Source organism: Tupaia chinensis, unplaced genomic scaffold (genome assembly GCF_000334495.1).
Source record: "Tupaia chinensis unplaced genomic scaffold, TupChi_1.0 Scaffold000037_18, whole genome shotgun sequence".
NCBI classification, from domain to species: domain Eukaryota; kingdom Metazoa; phylum Chordata; class Mammalia; order Scandentia; family Tupaiidae; genus Tupaia; species Tupaia belangeri.
In genome coordinates this window covers 1,338,535-1,344,878 of record NW_006159476.1, presented here as the reverse complement: position 1 = coordinate 1,344,878, position 6,344 = coordinate 1,338,535, and positions in this window count along the sequence as shown.

Below are 6,344 nucleotides of genomic sequence, written 5' to 3'. Positions count from 1 at the left end.
AATGAGAAAGCAATTCACCAGGCTTGGGACTTGAACTGTGGTCGTTCATGTGGGAGTCCAGCGCCTCAACCACCATGCCATCTGCCAACCCCTACATACTGTTTTGTTTTTTTTTTTACTTTTATTTACATTTACTTTATGCTGACTTTATTCCCATGCCATAACTTTTTGTTTCTTCAGTTTCTTCTGGGATATCTTTTTCTTCTGTGCAACTTCCTCTTCCAGTTTAGGAACAATTTGCTCCTTTTCAGTGAGGATCATCTCAGGGGGAGCTCATGTATGGGTTAATCTGTCCATGAGCTCTGTAAGTACGACAGCGCATCTTTGGTGCCTTGTTCACCTGAATGTGCTCAATGACCAGAGAATCTACATCTAACCCTTTAAGCTCAGCATCACTCTCTGCATTTTTAAGCATGTGCAGCAAAAATTCAGCACTCTTTTTGGGCCACTGACTTTGTGTACAGCCTCACTGTTTAGCCTGGGCACATCTACCAACTCCACCATTGTAACGACGGAGTGGCACACACTGCTTCTGTAAAGTGACATCCTTCAGATACTTGGTGGCTTTTTGGATATGCATACCCTTGATGGCCTGGGCAGTTTCACAAATGTTCTTAAAGTGAACACGAAGATTTGAACCTCTTAACTTGCATGACTTTGTGGGGTTCTCTGGGTCAAGTGAATAGCGAACATTTTCAAAGATCACCTCAGGCCACTAAGGAGAAGAGGACTACATACTGGTTTTGAATCATCTCAGAGTTAGGTTGGAGAACATCTTGTCTCTTTCTCTGGGAAAACTTCAGTATGTATTTTCCAAGCACAAGACCATTCTCTTTCATAAACATAGTACAACTATCAAAGTCAAGTTTAACATGAATACAATGCTCTTACCTAACTCTCAATTCATGTTTCAGTTTTGCTAATTGTCTCAATGATGTTCCTTATTGCTGTTTTACCAGGGCTCAGAATCTAATTCAGGATCACATTACAATTAGGTGTCGAATAAGACCTTCCTTTCAAACAGCAGAATGTTAAAATAGCCACACACTTTCCTCTCACTGTCTCTGTCTGTCTCTCTGTCTTCTCACTGTCTCAGTCTGTCGGCAAAAATCTTAAATTAAAAACAAAACAACAACAGAAAAAACTGCACAGAGGTGCCCCAAGTGCTCCAGAAAGATGTGGACTGCATCCAAGCAGGGGTCCTTTGGGGATGGCTGCTTGTCTGGCACCATCTTGTGGCCATAGCATGAAAAGACTTTCTAAGCCAACCCATTGGACAGCTGTGAAATTATCCCCTACTTCATGGCCTAAAAAGAGCGGATACAAATATATCTCAATTTTTCATAATAATGTGTAAAACTGTATTTTAAATATTCTGTTTTTTCTTTTTTAGAAAAGACTTATTTAATTTTATTATTCTTCAATTTGACTTCGGCGAGATGGAGACAGAGTGGGAGAGTGAGAGCATCCAGGTTCAGGACTCAAACTATGGCTGGCCATGTGGGAGTCCAGTGCCTTATCTACCATTCTACCTGCTGGCCCCAAATATTCTGTTTTATTTATTTATTTATTTGAGAGGTTTTTGCTATAGGGCGTGTGAGCTCGCCAGAAAGATAGAGAGAGACAGAGAGACAGAAAGCAAGAAATCATCACCCGAGAGGGAATGGCCACGCCACAATCCCTTCTCCTCCATTCTCCTCTCAGGATCTTGGGCTAGCACACACATGTGCCCGGTGTGAGTTTAAGCCACTGGGTCCGGGACTCGAACTGTGGTTGACTACATGGGAGACCAGCAACATAGCCATTATTCCAACTGCTGGTCTCAGTATTCTGTTGTTTCAAATCCACATGCTTTACTTAGCAAAAACTGGGACTTGCCCATCTTGCTATCCTCTCTCCCCAACGTGCCCCAAGGGCATATGTGCTGGCCAGAGACAGACAGAGAGCAAGAGACAGAGAGCAAGGCAGAGGGAGAAAGTACCCTCGAACGGAATGTGGTCATGCCTCAATTCCTTTTTTTCCCCCCCAAAGATTTTTTTTTTTTTTTTTTTTTTTTTTTTTTTTTTTTTTGCTTTCTCCTTTTTTTTTTTTTTTTGCTATAGGGTGCTTGCACTCACCAGGGAGACAGAGAGACAGGAAGTGAGAAACCAACCCCCAGGGAGGATGGCCACACCACAATCCCTTCTTTTCTGTTCTCTTGGGATTTGGGGCATACTCGCGCACACACCTGGCGTAAGTTGAAACCACTGAGTCTGAGACTCAAGTTGCAGTCAACTCTGTGTGAGTCCAGCAATGTAACTATTATCCTGTCTGCTGGTCTGTATGCTTCAATTCCTTCTCCTCCATTTCTCCATCCTGTAGGGATTTGGGGCACACAGGGACACATACCTGGTATGTTTTTCAAACAGCTAGGGCTGGGACTCAAATTGTAGTTGACCATGTGGGATCCAGCTTTGTTAACCACTAGACCATGGGGTCAGCCCAAGACTTGACTGTATCTCAAATCTAATCCCACACAGATAAGTCCTGTACTGTGGGTAAAAGTGTGGGGTTGGCCCGAGACAACAATGGGAATGAATCTGGAAGCCAAAACATCTGGTTGTGTGATCTTTGGCAAGAGACTTTCCTTCTCTGGCCTAACATCAAGGTGTCAGCAGGGTTGCATTCCTTTCTGAAGGCTCTAGTGAGGAATCTGTTTTCCTGCCTTTCACAGTTCCTAGAAGCCACATGTCTTCCCTGGTTATATACCCTCATCCATCTTCAAAGCCAGTGACATCTGGTCAAGTTCCTTTCGTGCTGCTGTCTCTAGTTCTCTCTTCCTATTCCTTTTTCCATTTTTAAGGATCCTTGAAATTCTACTTAAACCCATTTGGATAATCCAGTATAATCTATTTTAAAACCATTTGATTGAGAAGCCTTGATTTCATCTGCAACTTTAATTATCCTTTGCTGTGAAACCTGTGATGTTCATAAGTTCTGGGATTCAGACATGAACATCTTTGGGGCCCATTATTCAGTCTACTACAGAGCAGGATCACTCTGTTGTGAGGGGAGAGAAGTTATCATCTCTGCACTGCAATTTGGTTAGCAGTGTCCTTGACCTCTACTCACTAGATACCAAGATAGCCACCTCCCCTCCCCAACAAGGTGGCAACCAAAAAGGTATCCAGACATTGCCAAATGTCTCCAGTTGGGAGCAGACATCATCACCCTCTGGTGGAGAGCCACTGCTTTATGCTCTAGGAATACAGAGGCAGACAAAACAGACAAGTCCTGGGGCCGGTAGGTGGCATGGTGGTTAAGGCACTGGATCCCCCATCACTGACTCTGTGGTTCAAGTCCCAGACTTGGTGGCTTGAAAAATCATGCATGTGTGTGCCCAAAATCCTGAGAGAAGAATGAAGGAGAGGAGATTATGGCATGGCTGTTTCCCTAGAGGGTGGTTTCTCATTTTCCCTGTCTGTCTTTCTGTGGTAAGCACATGTGTCCTAGAGCAAAAATCTAAAACAAAAACCAAACAAACCAAACCCAGAGAAGTCTCAGCCCTTGGGGATGTTACATGTTTTTTAAAAGAATTATGTAACTTTTTTTGTTATTATTTTTTTTAATTTGACCAGAGAGAGACAGAGAGAAAGGGAAAGTGAGTAAAGCAAACCTCCAGGTCTAGGACTCAAACCATGGTCAGCCACATGGAAGTCCAGTACCCTAAGTACCATGCCACCTGCCAGCCCTGGATATTATATTTTTAAAAAAGTATATGCACGAACACCCCAAGTCTTGGACACAAACCTGGGCTGGCCCCATGGTCTAGTGATTAAGGGAGTCAGATGCCACATGGCTGACCATGTGTTTTGAATCCTGACCCCAGAGGTTTGAAAAACATACCAGATGTGTGCACCTGTGTGCCCCAAATTCCAGCAAGATGGAGTAGTGGAGGAGAAGGGACTGTGGGGTGACCACACTCCCTGGGATTTTTTTCCCACACCCTCTTTCTCTGGTGAGCACATGTGTTCTCTGGCAAAAAGAAAGAAAGAAAGAAAGAGAGTGGGAAAGAAAGAAGGGAAAGGAAGGAAGGGAAGGAAAGAAGGAAGAAAGAAACTCCTGTCAGCTGTGGTGGTGCAGAAGTAACACAATATTCTGTGATGTTGAAGCCACACGGGAAGGCCCAGGTTCATGTCCTGTGGGCTCCCTCTATGACAGATGTGTGCCTGTGCCTGTAATCTGGGCTGGCTGAGACAAGGGTGGGGGTGGATTGTGGCGTAAAGATCCTGTGGTGGGTGCCTGTCTCTCTCAGGATAAACCTTTTTTGAAAAGGAGAGAGAGTGCCAGCAAGTGGCATGGTGGTTTAAGGCACCAGATTCCCACATGGCCAATTACAGTCCCAGACCTGGTGGCTTGTTTTCTTGCTTTCCCTTTCTCTCTCCCTCTGTCTATCTCTGGTCAAATTTAAAAAATAATATGAAGAAATGGAATTAAATAAACAAGTCTATAAGGGAAAAAAAAGGAGAAAGAAACTGAGCCCCCTCCCCCCACATTTTGCTGATCTTTCCTCTGCATCTCCCTTTCAAGGAGTTTGTCACCTCTGTGACCCAGCTCTAACCTACTGGCTGGTTTTATCACCTTAGACCTTAGCCTTAGTCCCTGCATCCAGAACTCTGTTTCCTGGAGAAAGATGGCAAGTAAAAGTATAGGATGACTGGTTAAATTTGAACTTTAGATGAACATTGGAGGATTTGTGTGTGTGTGTGTGTGTGTGTGTGTGTAAGTATAATCAAAATATTGCATGGGATATATACTTATAAAGTATTTGTTGTTTAACTCAAATTCATCTTTAACTGGGTGACCTGTGTTCTAGCAACACAATTATGAAGTCAGAACTGTAAAAATGAGAGAGAAAAAGGCAGAGATAGTCACTCCCAGGATCTTCATGCTACAATCCTACTCACAGCCTCAGCCAGCGAGGGTCACAGGCATGCACGAACACCCCAAGTCTTGGACACAAACCTGGGACCTTCCCATACAGCTTCAGCATGGTGGAGTCATGCCTTATCATTGTGCTACTGCAACTGGCTGAAAAAGGTGAGATTTGAAGTAAGTCGTAACAGACAAGACGTAACCAGTCATGAAGGTCAGGATTAGGGGGATAAACAGTGCAGGCAGAAGGAACAGCAAGTACTAAGGCCATGAGGTAGGAACAAGTTTGTTTCTTTGGAGGGACAGAGATGAGATCAGTGAGTTTGGAGTAAGGATCAAGAGCAAGAGTAGCTTGAGATGAAGTTAGAACGATAGGGAGGGGCTCATATAGGGTCGGCCCTGAAGGCCATGGCAAGTAAGGCCTTTGGACTTTATGCTGCATGGAACAGGAAGGTGCTCAGAGCAGGTTGATAAGGTGTTCGATCTTATCCAGAGTAAAAATTGCTTCATCCCAAGTTCTTCCTGAAAGTGTATTAGCTCAGCACAGCTACTTAAATATTTTGGGACTCTCTGATATATTAAAAAATTGAATGGGAGGGCTGGCAGGTGGTGTGGTGGGTTTAGTTGCTGGACTCCCACATGGCTGACTGTGGTTTGAGTTCCAGGCCTAGCGGCTTGAAAAATTACATTGGGCACATGTGTGTACATGCCCGAAATCTCAGGAGGAGAATGGAGGAGGAGGGATTGTAGCATGGCCATCCCCCCCGGGGAGTAATTTCTCACTTTTCCTCTCTCTCTGGTAAAATTTAAAATAAAATAAAATAAAATAAAATAAAAATTATTGGTACCAGCAGATGGCATAACGGCTATATCGCTGGACTCGCACGCAGTTGACCGTGGTTCGATTCCTGGAACTGGTGGCTTAAAACTCAGCTGAAGAGTGGCCAAAGCAAGATGGGTCAAAGTCAGAGTGGTGGTCATGGTCCTGAAGGTGGCAAGAAGGATGACAAGGATGAGAAAAAGAAATATGAACCTTCTGTCCCAACTAGAGTGGGGAAAAAAAGAGAAGAAAACTATGGGACCAGATGCTGCCAGCAAACTGCCACTGGTGACACCTCACACATAGTGCCAGTTAAAATGATTGAAATTGGGGGACCAGCAGTTAGCGTAATGGCTATGTCACTGGACTCCCACGTAGTCGACCGTGGTTCTAGTCCCGGACACGGTGGCTTAAACTCATGCCGGGCACGTGTGCGTGCATGCCCAAGATCCCGAGAGGAGAATGGAGGAGAAGGGATTGCGGCGTGGCCATCCCCCCTAGGGGGTGATTTCTCGCTTTCTATCTATCTGTCTCTCTGTCTGGTGAGCATACGCGCCCTATAGTGAAAACCTCTCAAAAAAAAAAAAAAAAGATTAAAATTGGAGAAAAT